Genomic DNA, 22,161 nt, shown 5'->3' on the forward strand with positions numbered 1-22,161 from the left:
GCTTGTGGATAAGCTCCAGTAAGATAATATATTAACAAAAGAAGAAAAAAGAGTGAATTGCATAAAATGCAGTAACTGCTAAGTCAACTCCTTTTAAAACATTTTAGAGATTTTAAGGTCAAGAATTAATGGTCTGCTTACTTCAAAGGAATCAATTTATTTCTTCAGTGTTTATTTTCAGAATCAATCATTCTGCATCACCTAGAGGAGTTAAGAAATTGAACTTGAGAGCACATTACCGTAAAACACTCATCAGTCTATGTATGACTTCCAGCTACAAATCTTTTTCACAGAAATCCCAAAGATAGTTGATTTCTTGCTGCTTTGCTCTAAATGTCACAGCTAGTGATAATGTGGCCCTGAAGAGGCATTCTAAATAATGGGTAGCAAAGCAAAGGGTTTGCAGGGATCAATTCAGACCAACAGACATCTAGAGAACCTACACAGACCAGACATGTGCTGGGTGCTGGCGGAGGCATCCTGCGTCATTGAGCCGATTCAGGAAATGCATACAGAAATACGCATTTGTTTTTCCCTCCACTGGCTGGATTATTCCCACAAGATGGGGTATTTTGGGTCCTGAATTATTTAAAGATTTATGCTGAAAAGTTGAAGGGCAATAATTAAGTAGCAATGTATCTTTGGTCACATTTGTTACATTTCTGCTATATAAAAACATCTAATCAATTTAACCTAAAGGCCGATGCTAATGTCATAACCTGAAACCAATAGGTTGGGTGACCTTGGGCAAGTCACTCCACCTCCCCAAGCTTCAGCTTGGATAGATGATCTGTAAGGCTGCCTCCAATGCTAACAGTCTACAAAACTCCATTTCAATCAACACCCACCAGTGATTCAGACGGACCAGCTGTTCAGCTTCAGAAGACAGGACCTCCAGATGAACAAGGGGACATTTACCATTGGGCTTTTTGGCAATCGCATACCCAGTGAACAGCGCAGATTAGTAAGGGCGCCTTGGATAGAGAAAGCTTTAGTAATTCAAGCCTTTAAGCATCCTATTTACTGAGAAGTGGCTCTGGATTAAATAAACATTGAAATTACACACTCAACCCAAATTGGATTTCAGGCTGAGCATCATTACTGGAGTGGAGGAGAGACAGCTTGCAGCCTAAGGTCACCTGCTCTCCTCAACCCTCAGTGCTAATTGGATCAAGGTTAAATTCTCCCAGACAGCCACATAATTCACATTGCATTTGACTGGATGCAATGGTAAACTTGATCAGGGCTACTGCTCATTGCAGCAGGGGGACATGAGGGGGATCTAGTGATCCAAATGACTATGTATTTGACCTTGAGAAAATCTTGTTTTGTGACCACTAAGGTCCTGTCCACCTCTGACATGTTATAATCTATTGCTTGTTTCTAATGAGAATCAGGTCAAAATTAACACTCCCGGCTGCCTCTAGAGTAGGTAAGGTAGCAACTGTAGCAGTGGTTCCAGACCTTGGCTACACGTGGGAATCACCTGAGGAGCTTTGACAATTACCAATGTTGGATCCCACCCAGAGATCCTAATTTAATTGTTCTGAGGGTAGCCCAGGCTTTAATTTTAAAAGCTCCCCAGGGATACTAGTGCACATCCAAGCTGAGAACCTCTGCTCCAGGGAGAAAGTTACCTCAGGTGTGCCACAGACACTGTTAGCTACCCCAAAGTCATTCATGCTCAATGCCTTGTCTTCTCATTAAAAAACTAGAAAGGTAGAATTCTTTCTTCCCCAGACTCCTCTGCAGCTAAGAGGCCCATGTGACCTAGTTCTGACCAATGAGATGGAAGTAGAATTCACTGGGTGGAGAATCCAGGAAGCTTTTGAAGGGAGACTGACCTGGCTGGCATGCCCTCCAGGCTCTTGCCCTTTGCTTTCTTTTCTTCTTCCTACCTGTGATATAGATGTCATGTCTGGAGCTGTAGCAGCCGTATTACAATGAAGTGGACAAGAGCCAAATGCTAACATAAAGGTGGCAGAGCAGGAAAGGGAAGGTGCCTGGATCCTCGGGCTTTCCATGACCTGTTATATCTGCCTTGCTGCCTACCCTGGAACTCCTTGATGCTTAAAATAAATAATCGTCTTATTTTGGCCACTGTCAATCCCATTTCCTCTTGTATGCAGCTCAACATTATCCTCAAGTGATTCAGAACAGGTAAGGTGGTAACAAGAAATGCTTCACTGTCTCAAGGTTTCCTCAACTGTATAGCATGGACCCAGAGTGAGAGGCATTTTCCTTAGTTTAAAAATGGACATTACACCTAAGCTACTTTTACTTTTAACCCAGGAGAAGCCGTGTGTTTTTATTGCTGTAGGAGGCTCCCCAAAGGGCCTGCACTTTGACAGAACCATCTGGAGACTAGCTACTTGATTAAAGTTATGGCTCTTGGAAAACTATGCTAACACTTAACTACCGTCCTGACCCCAGTCAGCCTCACCAAGGCTGGCTAGGTAAAAGGCCTGATGGGCTCAAGGGCACAAGGGTAGGAAGCTGAAAACAGAGTGGTGTAGGACAGGGGCTCAACAAACCTCAGGAGCTTTCTAAAGAGAGGTGACCTCAGAGGACGTGATCCTAGCAGTGATTTATAACTTTGTCTCTGTGGCTGGGGTGAGGGTGGAACCATTCTCTTCTCTTGCCACCTTGACGTCCTCACTTATCTAAATCTCCTTTCTATACCCACATTCCACACTCACAGTGAAGAGACGAGGTGTTGGCTGCCCTTATGTTACCGGCACCTGGCGGTATCTGGCAGATACCAGAGTATCTGGCAGATAGTAGGTGTTCACTAAACGAACAAACAGTCGTCCTCGCCATCTGTTCACATTCGTCTACGTGTACCCACCACCATGCCCCCTTCCTGTGCAGTGAGAAATCCAACCCGTTCTAGTTACTAAATTTCGGCTTCTGCTCTGACTACCTCCTTCGGGTCGCCCTACTGCCTTTCCCACCCTGGAGCTGGGGTTAAGAAAGAGAAATGGGAAAGCAGCAGGAGATAATTATGGGTTGAGGGAGGTGAATTTTTGTTTTTAAGGATATGTCTGTCTGCCGATGGCAGTAATCTAGTAAAGAGGGAGAGGCTGAAGATTCAGAAGAGAGAGAGGAGAAACAAAGGGACAAGGTCACTGAGAAGGTGAAAGGGGCCCGAGTCAGAGCATGAGTGGAGGGTTGACCTTGGAGAGGGGACAGGGCACTTCCTCCACTGACACAGGAGCTGAGATGGGCCCTATGTCAGTACACTTGTAATCCTTGCTTCTATTTTCCTAATAAAGTAGGAAGTGAGATCCTCAGCTGAGAATAACAGTACAGATAAGGGTATAGAAGGCTGAGAAAGAGGAACCGATACAAACCCACCATGACTCTCTTCCTCTTTTCCTCTTTGCCTCCACGGGCCAGCCTTGTTCATGACCTGCTGGCAGGATTTTGATGACTGGCATAATTATTGGCTTTGGTCTCCTCTGCCTAGGTTGTCAGATCTGATCAATCTATCCAACTGCCTTAATTGTCTAATACCGACTCACACGGAGAATGGGCATGGAGTTATTTTCCCATACTAAATCAAGTTAAGGGCTTCCCTGGTGGCGCAGTGGTTGAGAGTCCGCCTGCTGATGCAGGGGACACGGGTTCGTGCCCCGGTCTGGGAAGTTCCCACATGCCGCGGAGCGGCTGGGCCTGTGAGCCATGGCCGCTGAGCCTGCGCGTCCAGAGCCTGCGCTCCGCAATGGGAGAAGCCACAACAGTGAGAGGCCCGCGTACCACAAAAAAAAAAAAAAAAAAAAAATCAAGTTAAGTTCATTCAATTTCTCCCCTAAATCTCAGCATCACCCGTTCCTATCCTTATCCAGGTGATGGAAAGGGAAGGAGAGGCAGAGAGTCTAATTTGGGCTACAGCAGGTGAAATTTGGGAAATTCAGTGAAGTCAAAATGAGGCTGCCCAGATCCTGAAATAAGGTGACTGAGAGAAGCAAAGATCAGTTCTGAGGTCTCTGGATACTCTTTGGCAAAGCTTCCAGTGCTTCTAAAAGACTTACAATAGAAACAATCATCTTAACATCCCAAGATTATCGTAACTTTATCTAAGTTAACCTCAGTCCATTCTACACAATGACATTAATGGAGATGTCCTAAAATATGGGGGTGGGAGTGTAGGATGTTGGGAAGAAACTAGGGGGAAATGGGGAGTGAAGTTTTCCCCTAGTTTAGACCCCATAAAATTTTCCAGGAATACTCTTGGAACACTACTGGGAATCCCACACCAGGCAGGGAAGCAGAGCCATCTCCAAAGAGGGGGTGAGCAGGAATTGTGCACCATCTTTCTGGAACTAAGAATGGGGAGGGGTCTGAACATCCATCTGGTCCTGGAGAACCATGATTCTTAGCTTCAAATGTCACCCAGAGGAAAGGCTATAAGACCCACAGCTTGTGTGGAGAACTGAGGGGAAACACTGACCAACATTATTCAAGAAAGCCCCTGCCTATCTCTGGCTAATTGAGCATCCACTGTAATTCCCCTCATCTTGTTACCTTTGTTTATGCTCCTCCCAGTGGCATCTTCACCCTCCCACTCCTCACAGTCAGAGCTTCTACATCTCAATGCAAATTCCAAACATTTGACCAGGGCTCTTTTCCCATCAAAGTGACCAACACTCACAGGACTAGAAATTTAGAGTTTCCCTGGAATTAGAGTCTTGTGATGCATGCTTTTGCAAAGCAGTGACTTTAACATTATGGAATTTTATCCACATGAGAAGACTGCTATTTATTGAGGAATTAAGATTAATGAGTTGTCATGTTCTTATGATGGGAAAGGGAATAGATAATTTTGCAATCTATATTCAGCCTTCTTCCATTGACATATAAAATCATGTGTGAGAGCATCTGGATGGCCTCAAAGCAGTGGATGACCAGACTACTGGAGGCTGAGTGGCTTTTGAAAGTGCACATTTATTTCTAAAGGAAAAAATTAAAAGGAGGATGTTGGAATGTAGGGATGGTTCTGTTGAAAAAATTGGCCTGGATGACTTGACATTACAGGAAATATCCTCGTTCACTTGGTAGATGAAATCCAGTGCTTCCACCCAGGATAGTGAGAGAGAATTCTAAGGAATTTGTTATTAAAAAAAAAAAAAAAAGTAAGGGAAGGTGAAAGTAGAAAGAAAACAACAACGAGTGTTGTAACCCTAAACATGTATACACTTGGGCTACAGTTTCCTCCACCACTGGGCATCTAACCATTCCTCCCTAGTATATACATTTATCTTTGTTCACCCTTGGCTCTCCAATGATTTCCAATGGACTGCAGTTAGAATCCTAACAGATCTTGTCCAATGGTCTTCAATCAGAGTCACAGTGAAAGACAAGCCAAGAACCCCATTTGCTCTTACTCTGTTTGGAGTACCTCCACATTAGCCCAACTTCCCACTTATGCCACTGACTTTAGATTTCTGGATGACAAACTTAAGAAAGTGATTCTGTTACCAAGCATCCTAAATAGCTTTGTCATCATTCCCAAGATCTGAAATTACGTGCTGCCCCATTTGTGAGCTCATTAATCTCTGTTTTCCAGTGGGAGCTGTACAATTACAAAGAACTGCTCAGCAGAGGTCTATAATAGCTGTCCAATGGCAGCATCACCAAGCCACAGGCACACTTGCCTGAGTGGAATGGGAATGCATATTAGGGGGCAGGGAGGGCAGGTAACAGGGGGCTTGAGCTCATCAAAGTACAAGACTTGTTTAGAATTTATTGATGTGCTGTTAAATGTGTTGCAGCTTTTCCTAGTATGATGGCTGTTTATTTATTGATTTTTCAAAAAAGCTTTCAATATTGTGGTTTGTTTATCATGGAGCTTTGAGCTGTTGCAAGTTGACCTCAAAATTGATGTAATTAACTGATTTTAGTTTTCTCTGTTTAACTGATGTTGAATTACAGAAAAAAAAAAGTGTGTGGCAGTTTGTGTAATCTTCTAGTTAGTTGGATGTCATCTTTGGCTTTTATAGCCTTCTGGTTACTCAACGATAACTTTCCAAATGTTAGCTCTGCTCTGATTATTAGCTTTACGATGATTACTTTGCCATTATGCCTAATCAACAGCTGTGTGGAAACTCATTTTAATCATATTTTTCCTGCTTAGAAATTAGCAGATGAAAGATAATTACTGCCAAATAGCTCCAGAATTCTGATTGGCTGCTTCCTATCTAACACTGCCAAAAATGAAAACTTAAAATGTAACACTTTTATTTTAACTTTCTAAATAAAGAACGAACTCTTGGCCTTTTTTTGGAATCCAGAGGCTGAGAATGAGTTGCTCGTTTCTCTACCTGGAGACCAACCATTTACCAAATCAGGGTAATTTAATTAACTAGATTAATTAAACTAGATTAAAGGTACTCTTTACAGCATGTGACTTAAGCAGCCACAGAGTCAGGAAGGATGGCAAAATTTCTTAATCTCCAGAATTTAAGTAATGGACTTTTCTGGGAAGAGGAGTCCTAGCTTCCAGAGATTCCCAAGGGGACCATGGCTCCAAAGAAGTTAAGAACCACAGAACAAACCTGGCTCTCTCATTTTATAGAAATGGAAACCAGCAGTGTCTCAGAGTTAGTGGTGGCAGAAGTGGGACTGAGAAGCAAGGTTCTCATAACTCCCAGCACCTCCTTGCCTCTCAGAAAAGCTACCATTTCCCCTAATCCAGCAACGCTGTTAGCACCTCCCCACCGAAGGCTCAGCAGCCCCCCCATGGCACTGCCCTCTGACCTCTGCTCTGACAATAAATTTGGGCAAGGGTGTGATGTGCAGTGAAACCCACTGAAGAAATGGGCCCTTCTGACCTCAAACAGTGACCAAAGTCGATGGATGGTTAGTTGTTTCCCTGCTACCACTGCTGTTGCACACAGTGAAGTCTATGAGCCATGGCTCATTCCAAATGAAATAGCAAGTGTACACACCATCAAGGACCAACCATGCAATTAAGCGCTGATCTTTAGATTTAAATGCTTTCATGACCCCAAACACCATACTAATAATAAATAACAGTTTGAAAAATTGTTGAAAATACACCCACATAACTTTATGGAATTTCTTCAGGTTCCAGATGCTATTGATATTTGATTATGAAATGCTCTTATGCAGTTGGAATAAACTTGGGAAGAATGGGTAAAACCTTCATAGTCTAGGATGTTTTACAGGTCTGAACATTAAAAAAAAAAAAAAACAACTCTGCAGAGCTGATATGCTCTAAAGCACTGGTTTGCAAAATTTATGTATTAGAATCCTGTGGAGGGCTTGATAAAACACAGGTTGCTGGGCCCCACCCTGCAGGTTCCTCAGTCAGTAGATCTGGAAAGGGGCCTAAGAATTTGCAATTCTAATAAGTTCCCAACTAAGCCTGATGCTATTGGTCCAGGGACCACGCTTTAAGAACCATGTGTCTAAAGCTCATGTTTACGGACACAGAGAACAGACTTGTGGTTGCCAAGGGGGAAGGGGAAGGGGAGGGATGGAGTGGGAGGATGGGGTTAGCAGATGTAAGCTTTTATACATGGAATTGATAAACAAGGTCCTACCTACTGTATAGAACAGAGAACTATATTCAGTATCCTATGATAAACCATAATAGAAAAGAATATATTAAAAAAGAATGCACATATATATATATAAAACTGAATCACTTTGCTGTACAGCAGAAATTAACACAACATTGTAAATCAACTGTACTTCAATAAATAAATAAATAAATAAATCTCATGTTTATTAGCTGCTCCTAGATCTATAGTATAACCTTCACACATGATATATCACTAACCCTTGACTTAACCACTCTGAAAGGCTCCCTGTCATCTGGCACCATCCATCTGCCTTACATATCATATAAACACACTTGCTACTGCCTCTTCCTCCACCCCACACTGTACGCTCCTTCAGGGCAAGGACAGGGGCATTGTGTTCCTCTTTGGGTCTCCCGCAGCGTCTAAAGCTTGTTGCCTTGATTTGTAATGGAGCTAAGTTCAAAATAAGGGGGATGGTCTACATGACTTTAAGAATCCATTCTGGCCCTAAGGTTTTATTCATCAAAAACTATCTCTTTGGACTTCTTCCCTCGTGGTGCAGTGGTTAAGAATCCACCTGCCAATGCAGGGGACAGGGGTTTGATCCCTAGTCTGGGAAGATCCCACATGCCGCGGAACAAGTAAGCCCGTGCACCACAGCTACTGAGCCTACACTCTAGAGCCCGCGAGCCACAATTACTGAACCCACGTGCCACAACTACTGAAGCCTGCATGCCTAGAGCCCGAGCTCCGCAACAAGAGAAGCCACCACAACGAAGAGTAGCCCCCACTTGTTGCAACTAAAAAGAAAGCCCGCGCTCAGCAACGAAGACCCAATGCAGCCAAAAATTAATTAATTACTTAATTAATTTTTTAAAAAACCACCACCTTAAAAAAATGGCTATCTCTTTGACCTGGTCTTTGTTCTCATCTCCATGGCAGATACCAACTAGCTGATCATCATTTCCTCCTGTCAATCCAGTGTACACAGCTGGATTGCATTTCCCAGCCTCTCTTGCAGTAAGACATAGCCATGCAACTGATTGCTAGTCAACAAATGTACATTACTTCCAGGGCTGGCCCACAAGAACCACCCACACAGGATCTTCCACCTCTTTCCCCCACCACTGGCTTTAGGCAAATCAGCAGATAAAGTGAGGGTGAAGGAACCTAAGGTGAAAGGAGCCTGGGTTCCCAAATCACTCAAGCACCCATCTAATCATATCATCACGTAAATGGCTTCCATCGTCATAAGAAACTCTTCAAGGCCTGTAACCTCTCACCAGTTGACCACTCTTACCCTGTATTCCACGTAGCCCACATCCTAGGACTAAGGAAAGATGCTAACCATCTAAGTTAAGCACCTCTTTGTACACAGAACTGTTCATGGGGCACCCCCAAAATGCCTGCACATGCTTGGACTTCTTCAGAAAAGGGGTTGCAGAACAGTCAATGCAGTGATATCTGTAGTCCGGCTGCAAGTCTCTCCTGGCATGGGGTGGGGGAGGGGTGGTGTTCAGGCTCCCTGGGGCCCTCATTCTGGTCAGGGAGGTTGGGAGGTTTACTCCCCGCTTGTGCAAAAGGACCTGAGCAACTTGGGAGAGTCTGACTGGTCTGGGCTCTGAAGGTCCTCACTAAGATCCTTTAGAGACCCTTGTGAAGAAGAGGAAATAATTTTTTTGCAAGTGTGCTATGTCCAGCTGTTGTACTGGACATTTTACATTTTATTTTTTTAATTTATTTTTAATTGGAGTATAATTGTTTTACAAAGTTGTGTTAGTTTCTGCTGTACAATGAAGTGAATCAGCTATATGTATACATATATCCCCTCCCCAATGATATGTAACTCTTAAAGGTAGGGACAATGAGGCCCAGAGAAAGTGAGTCTTTTACCCAATATCACACAGCAGTGCCTGGTTTAAGTCCTTTGGACCCCAGGCCAATGCTTTTTTTCTAGCATACCATGTAGCCTCTCTAACATCTGCCCCAGGAATATGACACACTCGGGAGACTGCAAACCCCACGTGATAGACGCTTTTTAAAAAAATAAATTTGTTTATTTATTTATTTATTTACTTATTTATTTTTGCCTGTGTTGGGTCTTCGCTGCTGCACATAGGCTTTCTCTAGATGCAGCGAGTGGGGGCCACTCTTCGTCGCGGTGCGCGGGCTTCTCATTGTGGTGGCTTCTCTTGTTGCGGAGCACGGGCTCTAGAGCGCAGGCTCAGTAGTTGTCGTGCACAGGCTTAGTTGTTCCGCGGCATGTGGGATCTTCCCAGACCAGGGCTCAAACCTGTGTCCCCTGCATTGGCAGGCGGATTCTTAACCACTGCGCCACCAGGGAAGCCCTAGACACTTTTTTAAACCACCAGACCCCCAATTTTGGTTTGAGCAGAATGTGCCCAACTACTCAAATGTATATCCCAGATCCCTTCCAACTAGGGGTGGATGGATACATAACTCATCCTCACCAATGTGGTATAAATAGAATTGTTCAGGAAGAGCTTCTAGGAAAGCTCCTTAAGGCAATAGCAGCCACAGCTAGAATATACTTTATTTTTCTTTATTTGCATGTATTTTTTATATTTTGCCCTTCTTTTTCCTCCTGCCTGGAACTCAGAAGTGATGTCTGGAGGTGGAGTTGATGTTTGTAACCATGAGGCAACAGGATTACATCACAGGACTGCATATCAGCTCTGTGCTGCCTCCCACGGGATTTCTTTTACATGAGGTAATAAATAAGAGCAACAACACTTACTTGTTTAAGCCACCATTTCTTTCAGGTTTCCTGTTACTTCCAGTCAAATAAGATTCTAGGTGTTTCCCCTTTGAATCAGTCTACTACAGAAGCGGTGGTAGATTTCTAGCTCCTCTTGCTAAAACATATATTGGATCTTCTGGCTCCTTTTGTACCTCAAAGCACATTCTCTAGAGTTTCCCTGGAGGGTCCCCAGAAGGATGGGGACTGTGGAGTATGCAGGCTAAGATCCGGTGACTGAATGGGCACCAGCCAAAAGGATAACATTGCCTGTGGTTTGTACCCCTAAGTGGAACTTCACCAGCCTCCCACTGCAGCTGAATTCCCCTACCCCACCTCCAGCATGCAACCAATTACATACCCAAAAGTACCCAGAATAGCACTTATATATACATGCCTAAACCGCCAAATCATGGCACATGTTACTACTCTTTTAGGTAATGGTTTTTCATCTTCTCGCAACTAATTTCAAACAACAAATCAAGATTCTCCAGCTCCATGTGAAGTTTCCATAATGAGCCCAACCTGGTCTAATCACACCAGCGCCCTAGCAGTAGTGACGATAGTGAGGCATTGTGCTTTCCACAGCTTCTTGAGCAGCAACCTTTGCCCAGGAAACATAGCTGAACAGCGTGAGAAGAACTGTTCATGACACAACTGAAACACCCCCAGGGATTCACAGAAATAACTGGGGAGAGACATTTGTTCTGATTAGTATGGCCGTGGAGTAAATCATCCCAAAACTCAGAGGCTTAGGACAACAATAACCATTTATTATCTCCTATAGTTCCTACAGGTCAGAAATTCAAATGGGGAACAGCAAGGCTGGCTTCGTTCTGTTCCTCGAAGTCCAGAGCCTTGGCTGGAGACTCAAAGGCCGGGAACTAGAATCATTAAAAGCCTCACTCCTTCACATGTCTGGTGGTTGATGCTGCTGCTGCTGAGGGCTCTGCTAGGACAGTCAGCTGGAGCATCCACACGATGCTTCTCCAGGTGGCCTAAGCATGATTCCAAGAGTGTTGCACAAGATAGAGCTGGGTGAAAGCCATGTTACCGTTCATGACCTAGCCTTGGAAATCATCCAGAGCCACCTCTGCTGCATTCTGTTGGTTCAAGGGGAGGGACCATATACCACAGCTCTTGAAGGAAGCATGTTAATGTCACATCGTAAGAGCATGTGAGATGGAAAAATATATATATATATACATATATATATGTATATATATCGGTTCACTTGTCTTTGGAAAATAAAATCTACCACAATGTTGAAAGAATTTGGATGCCTTACTTTTATATCAGGGTGTGGAGGAGGGGAGGAGAGGCGAGAGGCAGAGAAACATGATTATTGCCATAGAACTGGGGAAAATTGAGTTACCTATCAATTTTATAGTTATATGTAGTCTCAGGCTCTTGCTCTCTTAGTCAGTTTGGGCTGCTATAACAAAGTACCATAGCCTGGGTATATTATAAACAACAGAAATTTATTTCTTACAGTTCCAGAAGATGGGAAATCCAAGATCAGGGTGCCAGCATGGTCAGGTTCTGATGAAGGCCCTCTTCAGGGTTGCAGATTGCCTTCTCATTTTATCCTCACATGGCAGAAGGAGAGCAGAGAGCTCTCTGAGGTCCCTTTTAAAAGGGCACTAATCCCATTCATGAGGGCTCCACCCTCATGACCTAACTACCTCCCAAAGGCTTTGTCTCCAGATATCTTCACACACACTGGAGGTTAGGATTTCAGCATATGAATTTGGGAGTGACACAAACATTTAATCCATTACACATGCATTTGTTCTAAATCATTAGACTCTAAGAACTGTTATACACACTTTACGTTATAATGACCCACAGTTCTCAGTGTCTTTTTCTGTCCCAACTCCTCCTTCAAGCTTCAGCTTACATTTCCCATCTTTAGTAAAGCCGTCCCCTTCTCCCCAGGGGAGTACATCCTGTTTCTGCTCTTTAACATCCTTGTCAGGCTCATAGAATTCAAGATATCACTTTTGTAACACCTAAATGCTTATATTACCCCAGTGACAGTAGTTAATATCAAACATCAGTGGGGCAATATTTAATATTCCATTCTCTGATGTTCTTTTAAGCATCTAGTATTTAAGTATAAACTTTAAATTATATCTAGAAGAATATATTGACTTACTGTAACTACAAAACCCAAGATGCAGAAACATGCTCGGAAGAGCTTGCCAAAATGTTACTTCTAAGAGCCTGTTAAGGGGCTTTAACATTTTATTTTGGATTATGCAGATAAAGTTTATAAACAAGATTGTTAAAAAATAATGGGGATGAGAAGCCTTTCTATCTCTTTCTTTATATCTGAGTAGAGGGAATAAAATTCATGTTTATATCCCCACCCCTTCGGGCAAGGACTGGGGCCATTCTTATTCTCTCCAGATTGATGCAGAGCCCCCCCACCTGCCCCCACCAAAACCCCACATCACTTCTGAACAATGACCAACCTCTATCAAGAGCTTATCATGTACCAGCCACTTTACATACATCATCTCACTGAATTCTCACAATGATCCTGAAAAGAGATATCATCATCACAATTTCACTGAGCTAATTGGGCAAACCAGTGGCAGCACTTGGATCTGAACTCCTTTCGGCCTAATTCTAAAATGCATGCACTTTCAACCACCCCACAAACCCTGTCTGCTAATGCTATGGTAGGTCATGTGCTAGCTAGAGCCTTGTTAAGGGCAGCAGAGAGCTCACCAGACACGCAGCCATCTGCAAACACAGAGCTCTTCTGGTTTCCCTCCTAGGAATAACAAGATCAGAGTTTAAACTGTAGCTCTTCCTTTTTCTGCAACTTTGAACAAGTCACTCTCTTGAATCTCACTTTCTTCCACATTATCTAAAATAATGTACTTAATGAGCATTTACTCTGCACGAAGCACTTTGGATTAACTCATTTAAGCATCACATAACCTTGGAAATTAGATTCTATTATTACTCCCATTTTATAGAGGAGGAAACTGAGGCTTGGAGCGATTAGGTGACTTGTCCGAGGTCCAGAACTAGTGGTAGAGCCAGATTTAAAACCAGGTCTCTCTGATTCCATGGCTTAAATTCCTAACCACGCAGCATAATTGTCCCTACTAACACTTTTCTGATCCATCTTGTTAAAATGAACAAGATGATATATGTGCAAGCATTTTGTAAAAGTTAAGCATGAAACAAACGCTGTTGTATTTCTGTTAGCTGTTTTGACTCTGGTTATGGTAGGAAAACCGTGCTGGAAGAGGGGCTCTCTGGGAATAAACGTCCACATAAACAGAGGAATGTAGAATTCTGGAGCCAGCACCACTATACTCTCTGGAACCAAAGACAGGCAGCCAGAATCCTGTATTATTAGATTGTTCCACTTAACAGGATCTGTTTTGTTCAGCTTTAAGAAAAAGTAAATCACTGTTAAATGTCTTTCTGAACTGCTTTAATTATAGATTAGCCTTGTCAATCTTAATAAAATTATGCCTTGTGTTTGAGGTTTATATATGGAAAAGTGCTCAGAAGCAATTACTTTTTAGGAGCAGGACAGGAATAAAGACGCAGATGTAGAGAATGGACTTGACACGGGGAGGGGGGAGGGTAAGCTGGGACGAAGTGAGAGAGTGGCATGGACTTATATACACTACCAAACGTACAATAGATAGCTAGTGGGAAGCTGCATAGCACAGGGAGATCAGCTAGGTGCTTTGTGACCACCTAGAGGGGTGGGATAGGGAGGGTGGGAGGGAGGGAGATGCAAGAGGGAAGAGATATGGGGACATTTGTATATGTACAACTGATTCACTTTGTTACAAAGTAGAAACTAGCACACCATTGTAAAGCAATTATACTCCAATAAAGATGTTTTTAAAAAAAGTAATTACTTTTCTTTCCCAAGCACGTCATTTAAAAAATTCTTATATTCACAGTTTGATCCTTTTAACTCTATTCTTAGACTCATTTTTAGGGGTTTTTTTTTTTGGCTATGCCACATGGCATGTGGGATCTTAGTTCCCTGACCAGGGATCGAACCTGCACCCTCTGCATTGGTAGCATGGAGTCTTAACCACTGGACCACCAGGGAAGTCCCTCAGACTTATTTTTAAACTGACTGTCTAAAACTAAATTATGGCTCCATGATATTGAACAGTTTATATGTCACATTAGTGACATGGTCATTGATTTTATATTTCTGTCCAGACTAGTAGATTTTAAGCAGAAGCATCGAGGCCCCAGCAATAAAAATGTGCATTTACTTCCAAAGAATCTGCTTTCATTATTACAATAAGATGAATTTTTAAGAAATCTTCAAGATTCCTGATTCTAAGGAATGCTCTTAGTTGATAGTGAACAGCCCTATTTTCTTGTAGACTTATTTAAAAAGTGGTACTTGCCTAAATTATGCAGGGAAAACCCAGTCTATGGGAAATTAGTCTATATAAGAGAACCCTAACTCCTCAAAATAGTAACTGGAGTTTCAACTAAAGAAAAAAAAAATGGCAGCTTAGGAGTGTGGAGAGAGTTCCTTGATCATGCAAGTTGGGAAAATGCTACTTTATATTGCTTCCTCTTAGAGAATCACAACGTACCTTAACAAATTAAAGGCTCTGAAAAATCCTGAAGCAGTGAACTCACATGATTTTCTGTGATTAGGCATTTCCCAAACTTACTTGACCACAAAACCCTTTTTCCAAATGACAATAACATTCCATAGAATTCATGCTCTGTAAGACTTTGGCAGTCTATTATAATTGATTCTGAAATAAAAATGACTGAGGCATGTGACCAAACCACTTCAACTTCCCAAGATGGGCCGTGCTGAGAAATACAGCTACCTACAAATATAATTTTTTACCTTAAGATTAATTTCTTTTTTAAAAATTTATTTTATTGAAGTATAGTTGATTTATAATATTGTTAATTTCTGCTGTACAGCAAAGTGATTCACTTATACATATATATAGATTCTTTTTCATATTCTTTTCCATTATAGTTTATCACAGGATATTGAATATAGTTCCCTGTGCTATACAGTAGGAACTTGTTGTTTATATCCATTGTATAAACAATAGTTTGCATCTACTAATCCCAAACTCCCAACCCATCCCTTCCCCTCTCCCCCACCCTGGTGAGATTAATTTCTAAAAGGAATTTGGCAATGCAGAATAACATACTGACAGAAAACTCACAACACACTTCAAAAACCCTACAAATTAAATTTAGTGTTATTTATTTATATCACTTCTTATTCCACAAAGAATTTGCTATAACTCATAACACTTATACAAATTGTGAAATATGAATGGAATCAAACAAAAAATAAATTGAATTAGAAAACCAAGGCCGTATTAAAGTAGAAACATAAATATGGGGGGCGGGAACCAGCACAAATGTTATAACTAAACTTTAAATTTAGTTCTGAACTCCCCAGCAACCAAAACCAAAAGAGATTCATGGCCATTTGCATAATAACCATGATGAAAAAGGAGAAAGCTTTGACAAGTTCATAAGGAAACAAGGCTTTTTTGGACTGAATTCTGAAAGAAATCATTCAAAAGGGAGAATTTCATAGGCGACACAATGCTTCCAACCATTTTCCAAATGCAGTAACAAATTTATGAGGCTAATTCTTATAGCGTTGCCAATGATAAAGCTCAGGCCAAATATTCAATTCTGCAAAGTTAATGGGTTCCATTTGTCTTTGGCTGATTCAGGAAGACATGTTACAAATCTAATAAAGTCATGAGAACCCTAAAACAAATTAGCTTTGTACTTCACCATTTTCAGAATTAAACTAACAGGCAAGAAAAGATAATGAGCTCTTTTTAGTAACTAATAATAGTTAACACTTACATAGAGCTTTCTATGTGCCAAGCAGTGTTCTAAGCACTCTATACGTGTTCGTTCATTTAATCCTCACAACAACTCTATGAGGTAGGTATTATTATACCCTTTATTTTACAGATGAGGAAATGCAGACCCAGAGATTATGTGCCCAAGGTCACAGAGCGGTACTAACACTGTCTACTGTCACTTGCAATTGAGGCCAACTTTCCCACATGGATGGGTGCCAGTCTTAGGCAACAGAGTGGCAAACACTCCTCGCTTCAATCTATACAATCAGAGGAATCATGTAATTTGTCATCTTGGCGTCCCTAGAACTGGAGAAGGTGGTTCAGGGGCACTGTATCAGTCAAGGTCCAACCAGAGAAACAAACCATTCTGAGCACTTAAAACAGAAGGAATTAAATACAAGTGACTGGTGACACAGGAAGAGCTAAGAAACCCCCAGGGGATAGGGGAGCAGCCCAGGAATGAGCAACAGTGGGAAAGGGCAAGTGTTCTTACGGCACCCTGGGGACTGGGGTTGCCCTCCACAGACCTATGGGAGCCACGAAAGAGCTGCCAGAGCCCCCACTAGCTTCTCCCTTAATCCCCCCTCCAACCTCCCTCTGGCTGAACCCTGCCAGAATCCCAATAACAGGGAAAGGTACCCTCTAGGGATCAGCCCTCCTACGACACAGGGCAGAGCTGTAAATATTGAAGAATGGATCTAAAAGTTAAAATGCCCAAGACTGGCCCAGGTATTAACAGTTAAAATGTGAAAATTGTGCCTTCCAGTAGCTGGAGCTAATGGGCTTCAAGAGGCAAATCACTGAATAAATAAAAGCTTGTTCTCAAACTCTCTGGTCACTCTAACAAGGGGGCAATCCTCTTTCTGCTTGAAAGAATACGTAAGTAAAATACTTCATTCTGCAGGTAGCAAAAACATGGTATTGTTACTCAAGAGAGGGCTACATGTTGAAAATATGAAGAGTCATACACTTAGGTAAATCAATTCCATAAAAATGCATTTAGCACCTATGATGTTCAAGTTGCCAAGGCAGAGATTCCTAAATGATGTGGCCATGGCGTTCTGGAGCGCCATAAGCTCTTCATAGATGTGCTCCCAACTCTGATCGATCCATTTTGTCCCAGCTGAGCACCACATGTGCATGGTGATGCCTGTCCCAGGGAATGATGAACAGAGAGGGTCCTGTGACTTGTGGTCAGCAGGATAAACCTTGCTGCAGGAAGTAAGAAGAGTGACCTAACAGCAAATCGGAACTATAGGAAGATGGTGTGCTGACAGGAACATCTGAGATCTTCGCTTCATGAATTTCTAATAGTGCACAGGAAAGCAGGCAGGAGTTAACATTCAGACAACATAGCAATGGGGGGAAGGTTAGTGTGTGAGCCGGGGAACCCTCCAGGTGAGCTTCCCAAAGTACTAGTCAAAACGGTGCCGGTCCACAGAGAGATGGAAACCACTATTCTACAGGGGCCCAGACACAAAGCCTACTGCCCTGAATGAATTTCTAGAAACCCCAGGATTAAGATATATACACAACCACCTGAAATATGAGGTAGAAAATGAGAATTGCCACAAATGAGAGATGATGTTAGGGATTCTGAGAAGGGAGAACTTCTAGCTGGGGACAGTGGATTTGGGGATGAGTAGTATACATTTTGGAGAGGAAGTGACACTGGAGCTGTTTCTTACATGGTTTTGACCTACGGAGGTGGGAAAAGAGAATTCCTGGTAGAGGGCACAGCCAAAGGGAAAAGACAACGTCTCTAAAGCAGGGGGCTTTGCCGCTGTCTCCGGTAGTCATTTGTTGAAGTAAAGGGTGTAGGAAGGAAAGAAGTAGAACATCAAAATGAAAGAGAAATTTAAGATTACACCCAAAAGGCTGTTTAAAAATTCATCATTGCATAAATCTACATAAATGTAGATCTGCATAAATGAAAATTGTTATGGGAAATTTTGGATATTGGGCTGTATTCACAATCTTTTAAGGCAAGTGTCTTGGAAGACAGTTATTCCATGCCATTTAACATTCGAAGCAGGGTAGTGGATAGGCGGACCACAGCCCTGCCCGGGGACTAGTGGGCAGCTCAGAGTCAGTGTGCCTGGTCCTGCTGCCCTGTAACTGTGTGGTCCTGGGCAGGATCCTGACCGAGAACAGGCACCTCACGCTCCATCCGTTTCTACAGAGAATATTCAGAAGGAGGTATTAACAACCAATTTTTCTTTGTAATGAAAGGGAGGCAGAGTATATTACTAGTTTTGAGTTAAAATAATGGAGCATAAAAATGTTTCACCTTATAAAATTACTTCATCCTTATGAAGTTATTTCATTATGAAATAATTTCATGCTATGTGATTTGTCTGCCAGTGCAAGCATTTGGCTGGTACATCAGTCTGCTGACAGATATATTCTAACTTCAACAATCTGACCATTTAAAAAAGTATGAGTGAGAAAGAAACTCATTCAGCTGATATAACTGCAATTCTAATTTCAGATCTTCTTGGCCTCACTAAATATCTCTCATAATATTTATGGTTTGATTTTTATATTTCCAGCAATAAAAAGGAAAGTTTGCCATGAGAAATTAACTGATAGATTGTAATAAAGCAAAATTAAATAGAGAAAGTTAAGTCATTGATAAATAATGTCATATATTCATTTTGCGTTTTAGAACCCAGTATATACTTATTTTCTCCAGCATGTACCATTAGCATATTGATGCTCATTAGATGGCTTAGTTCATGTGTAAAGAATGGAAAATAATGAAGGAAGGGAATTTATTTTTTTGTTTTCAGAAATGCATACCAAAATATCTGACATATCACATTATTACCTAAACCGTTACTAATGGGTTACAGAAAGTGGCCACAAAAGTGACAAATAAAAGCTTTATGTCCTCAGAAGAATCTCGTGTTCATGGTCTGGAATAGAAGAGTCTAGATCTATTTTCCTTGTAAATGGCCTCTTTTTTGTTTGTTTGTTTAACATCTTTATTGGAGTATAATTGCTCTACAATGGTGTGTTAGTTTCTGCTTTACAACAAAGTGAATCAGTTATACATATACATATGTCCCCATACCTCTTCCCTCTTGCGTCTCCCTCCCTCCCACCCTTCCTATCCCACCCCTCTAGGTGGTCACAAAGCACTGAGCTGATCTCCCTGTGCTATGCGGCTGCTTCCCACTAGCTATCCACCCTAATTTTGGTAGTGTATATATGTCCATGCCACTCTCACTTCATCATAGCTTACCCTTCCCCCTCCCCGTGTCCTCAAATCCATGCTCTAGTAGGTCTGTGTTTTATTCCCGTCCTACCCCTAGGCTCGACATGACATTTTTTTTTCTTAGATTCCATATATATGTGTTAGCATACAGTATTTGTTTTTCTCTTTCTGACTTACTTCACTCTGTATGACAGACTCCAGGTCCATCCACCTCACTACAAATAACTCAGTTTCATTTCTTTTTATGGCTGAGTAATATTCCATTTTATATATGTGCCACATCTTCTTTATTCATGCATCTGTTGATGGACACTTAGGTTTCTTCCATGTCCTGGCTATTGTAAATAAAGCTGCAATGAACACTGTGGTACATGACTCTTTTTGAATTATGGTTTTCTCAGGGTATATGCCCAGTAGTGGGAGTGCTGGGTTGTATGGTAGTTCTATTTGTAGTTTTTTAAGGAACCTCCATACTGTTCTCCATAGTGGCTGTATCAATTTACATTCCCGCCAGCAGTGCAAAAGTGTTCCCTTTTCTCCACACCCTCTCCAGCATTTATTGTTTCTAGATTTTTTGATGATGGCCATTCTGACCGGTGTGAGATGATATCTCATTGTAGTTTTGATTTGCATTTCTCTAATGATTAATGATGTTGCATTCTTTCATGTGTTTGTTGGCAACATTTCTCCAAAGTAAATGGCCTCTTAATGCACCTGAAGTTGTCAGAGGGAACACAAGTGACTCACCCCAGGGGTCCTTTTGGCACGGCCCCAGTAAGTGAGGAAGTGAGAGTCTTCCTACCCTTTTTAACCAGACTTGGATTCACAAGCCTTGGATCCCACCTTCAGCACAGCACCAACTTACTCTGTGATTGGAATGTTTTTAACCTCCCTTCACCAGGAAAAAGGGATAAGAATAACTTCAACCCATTTCACAAGAATATAGGAAGGAGAAAACAAAACAATGCATGGGGAAGTACTCTGAAAGCTGAAAGGCCAAATACAAACATAGATGTTATTATTTTCCTAAGAGCCTGAATATACTCAATCTTTTGTTTCTAACTTCAAGCATGGGAGAAATTTCTGTTTCCTTTTGTGCCTAAATTGAACAAAAGGTACAAACCATCTCACTTTGACTTTTCTCCTACTTCAAGCATTTGGCTTGAAGAAAGCCTTTTGTCAGCAAGCTGCCGACCCATAGAGTTGAAAGGAAAGCCAGACTGCACTCCAAGTCTGGCGAGTGGAGGTGGAGAAAACAGGAAAGAGTGATGGAACTTTCCTGGTCTCCAGGGAAAGATTGAGCAGGACTGCAGAGGTAACTGTATTCACAGAACCCGTTACAGACCCTGCAGGGAACCAGATTTGGCTTACAACTGAACAACAGTGAGGTATGGCTCGACTCTTCTTAAAGCCAACCTATGAGAGGGTATCAACTGTGGAGGTAGAAATTACACAGGCTTTGTCCCAAGCATAAGAGATAACGTGTGAGGGTCATCCCAGCTGGGGAACTGGTCCCCATGAAGTTTCCTCTGCCTGGAGCACATCGTTTCTCTTAGCCTTGTCGTTTTCTAAGGAGCTCTATCTTAGAGAGACCTTTCTGGCTGACACCCCCACCCCAGTGCAGACCCCATCCAGCGTAAAAACTCAGAGCCCCTGCATTTCTCCTTTATAATCATTGATCTTCACCTGGAATTAGTGATTCATTAATTTGACTGATTAGCCGTCTGTTTTTCTCTCCCCTCCCCCAGTAAGCTCCCTGAAAACAGGGAACCCTTTGATTTCAAAGTGTCACCAGAACAGAGCAGAATGCCCAGTTCAGAGTGGGCCCTCAATAAATATTTATTAAATGAGTGATGAAAGAAATACGATTTGAAGAGAACTTCAAAGCAAAAATATTTCAGATCACAAATCATTTCTAGGTAGGCCCATTTATGCAAATATACACTATTTATCATAAAACCTTCAATTTACTGTTGCTCAGGGAGACCATACTGCAAATGGAGAGAGACCGTAAAATGAGCAGGCAAGTTAGTAGGAAGAAAAAATGCTGCACACCCGAAAAGGGGGTTCTTAGAGACTGGATGGTTTACAAGGTCCTAACTGCCCACGTTTAGACCTTAAGAAGGAGGGATGAGAACAGGGCAGAGCTATTCCTTCCCAGGTTTAAAGGCACGAACTCCCAGTCAGCGGACATCAGAGAGAAACTCCCTTCTGGACCAGGCACCATGTGACAGAACAGAAAGTTGCATGATGGGGCCACTCACTCTTTCTCAAGCTATCAGGACAGCTTCCAGAAGCACAGGTGAAACAGCAGCCAGTTTGGTTGTGTTCTGTTTACTTTCTTCTGTTCTAAAATGTTGAAAAGTATAACTCATTAGGCATTCATTCACATGAATGTAAATAACAAGGAAGATACATTTTTCAAAAAATATTCTTCAAGCACCACAGCAAGATAAAGCAGTTAATTGTTCTTAATTTTTATCAAGCTGTACTCCAAGAGACCATGCTTTTTGGATAAAAGTCAGTCCCCATCCCCCTTCCATCTGATTTTTACTCTTGCACACACTTCTTTCCACACAATTTAGTGCCAATTTTCAACAAAATAAGGTTTCTTTTTAATTTTTACATTGTGATCTTCCTGTATCTTTCAATTATTCTATGGAACATATAATTAAATACCATCTTCCTCACTAAGTGGCTTGAATTTATGACTTCCTGAGAGCTAACACATTTATTTTTGTGTTAAACAAATATAAAGAATAAGGA

General features: G+C 41.9%; 1 long non-coding RNA gene across 3 annotated transcripts in view; it reads right to left on the minus strand.

Annotated features, from left to right (window-relative positions):
* LOC136794236 (uncharacterized) overlaps positions 1 to 22,161 on the minus strand; it is a 49,534-nt gene that overhangs the window by 21,968 nt on the left and 5,405 nt on the right. For all 3 annotated transcript variants that reach the window (XR_010840653.1, XR_010840655.1, XR_010840654.1), the window contains exon 2: positions 21,660 to 21,744. This is a non-coding gene — a long non-coding RNA (uncharacterized lncRNA). The remainder of the gene's footprint in view (positions 1 to 21,659; positions 21,745 to 22,161) is intronic.

The sequence above is a fragment of the Kogia breviceps genome, chromosome 5 (assembly GCF_026419965.1).
Source record: "Kogia breviceps isolate mKogBre1 chromosome 5, mKogBre1 haplotype 1, whole genome shotgun sequence".
Classification (NCBI taxonomy): domain Eukaryota; kingdom Metazoa; phylum Chordata; class Mammalia; order Artiodactyla; family Physeteridae; genus Kogia; species Kogia breviceps.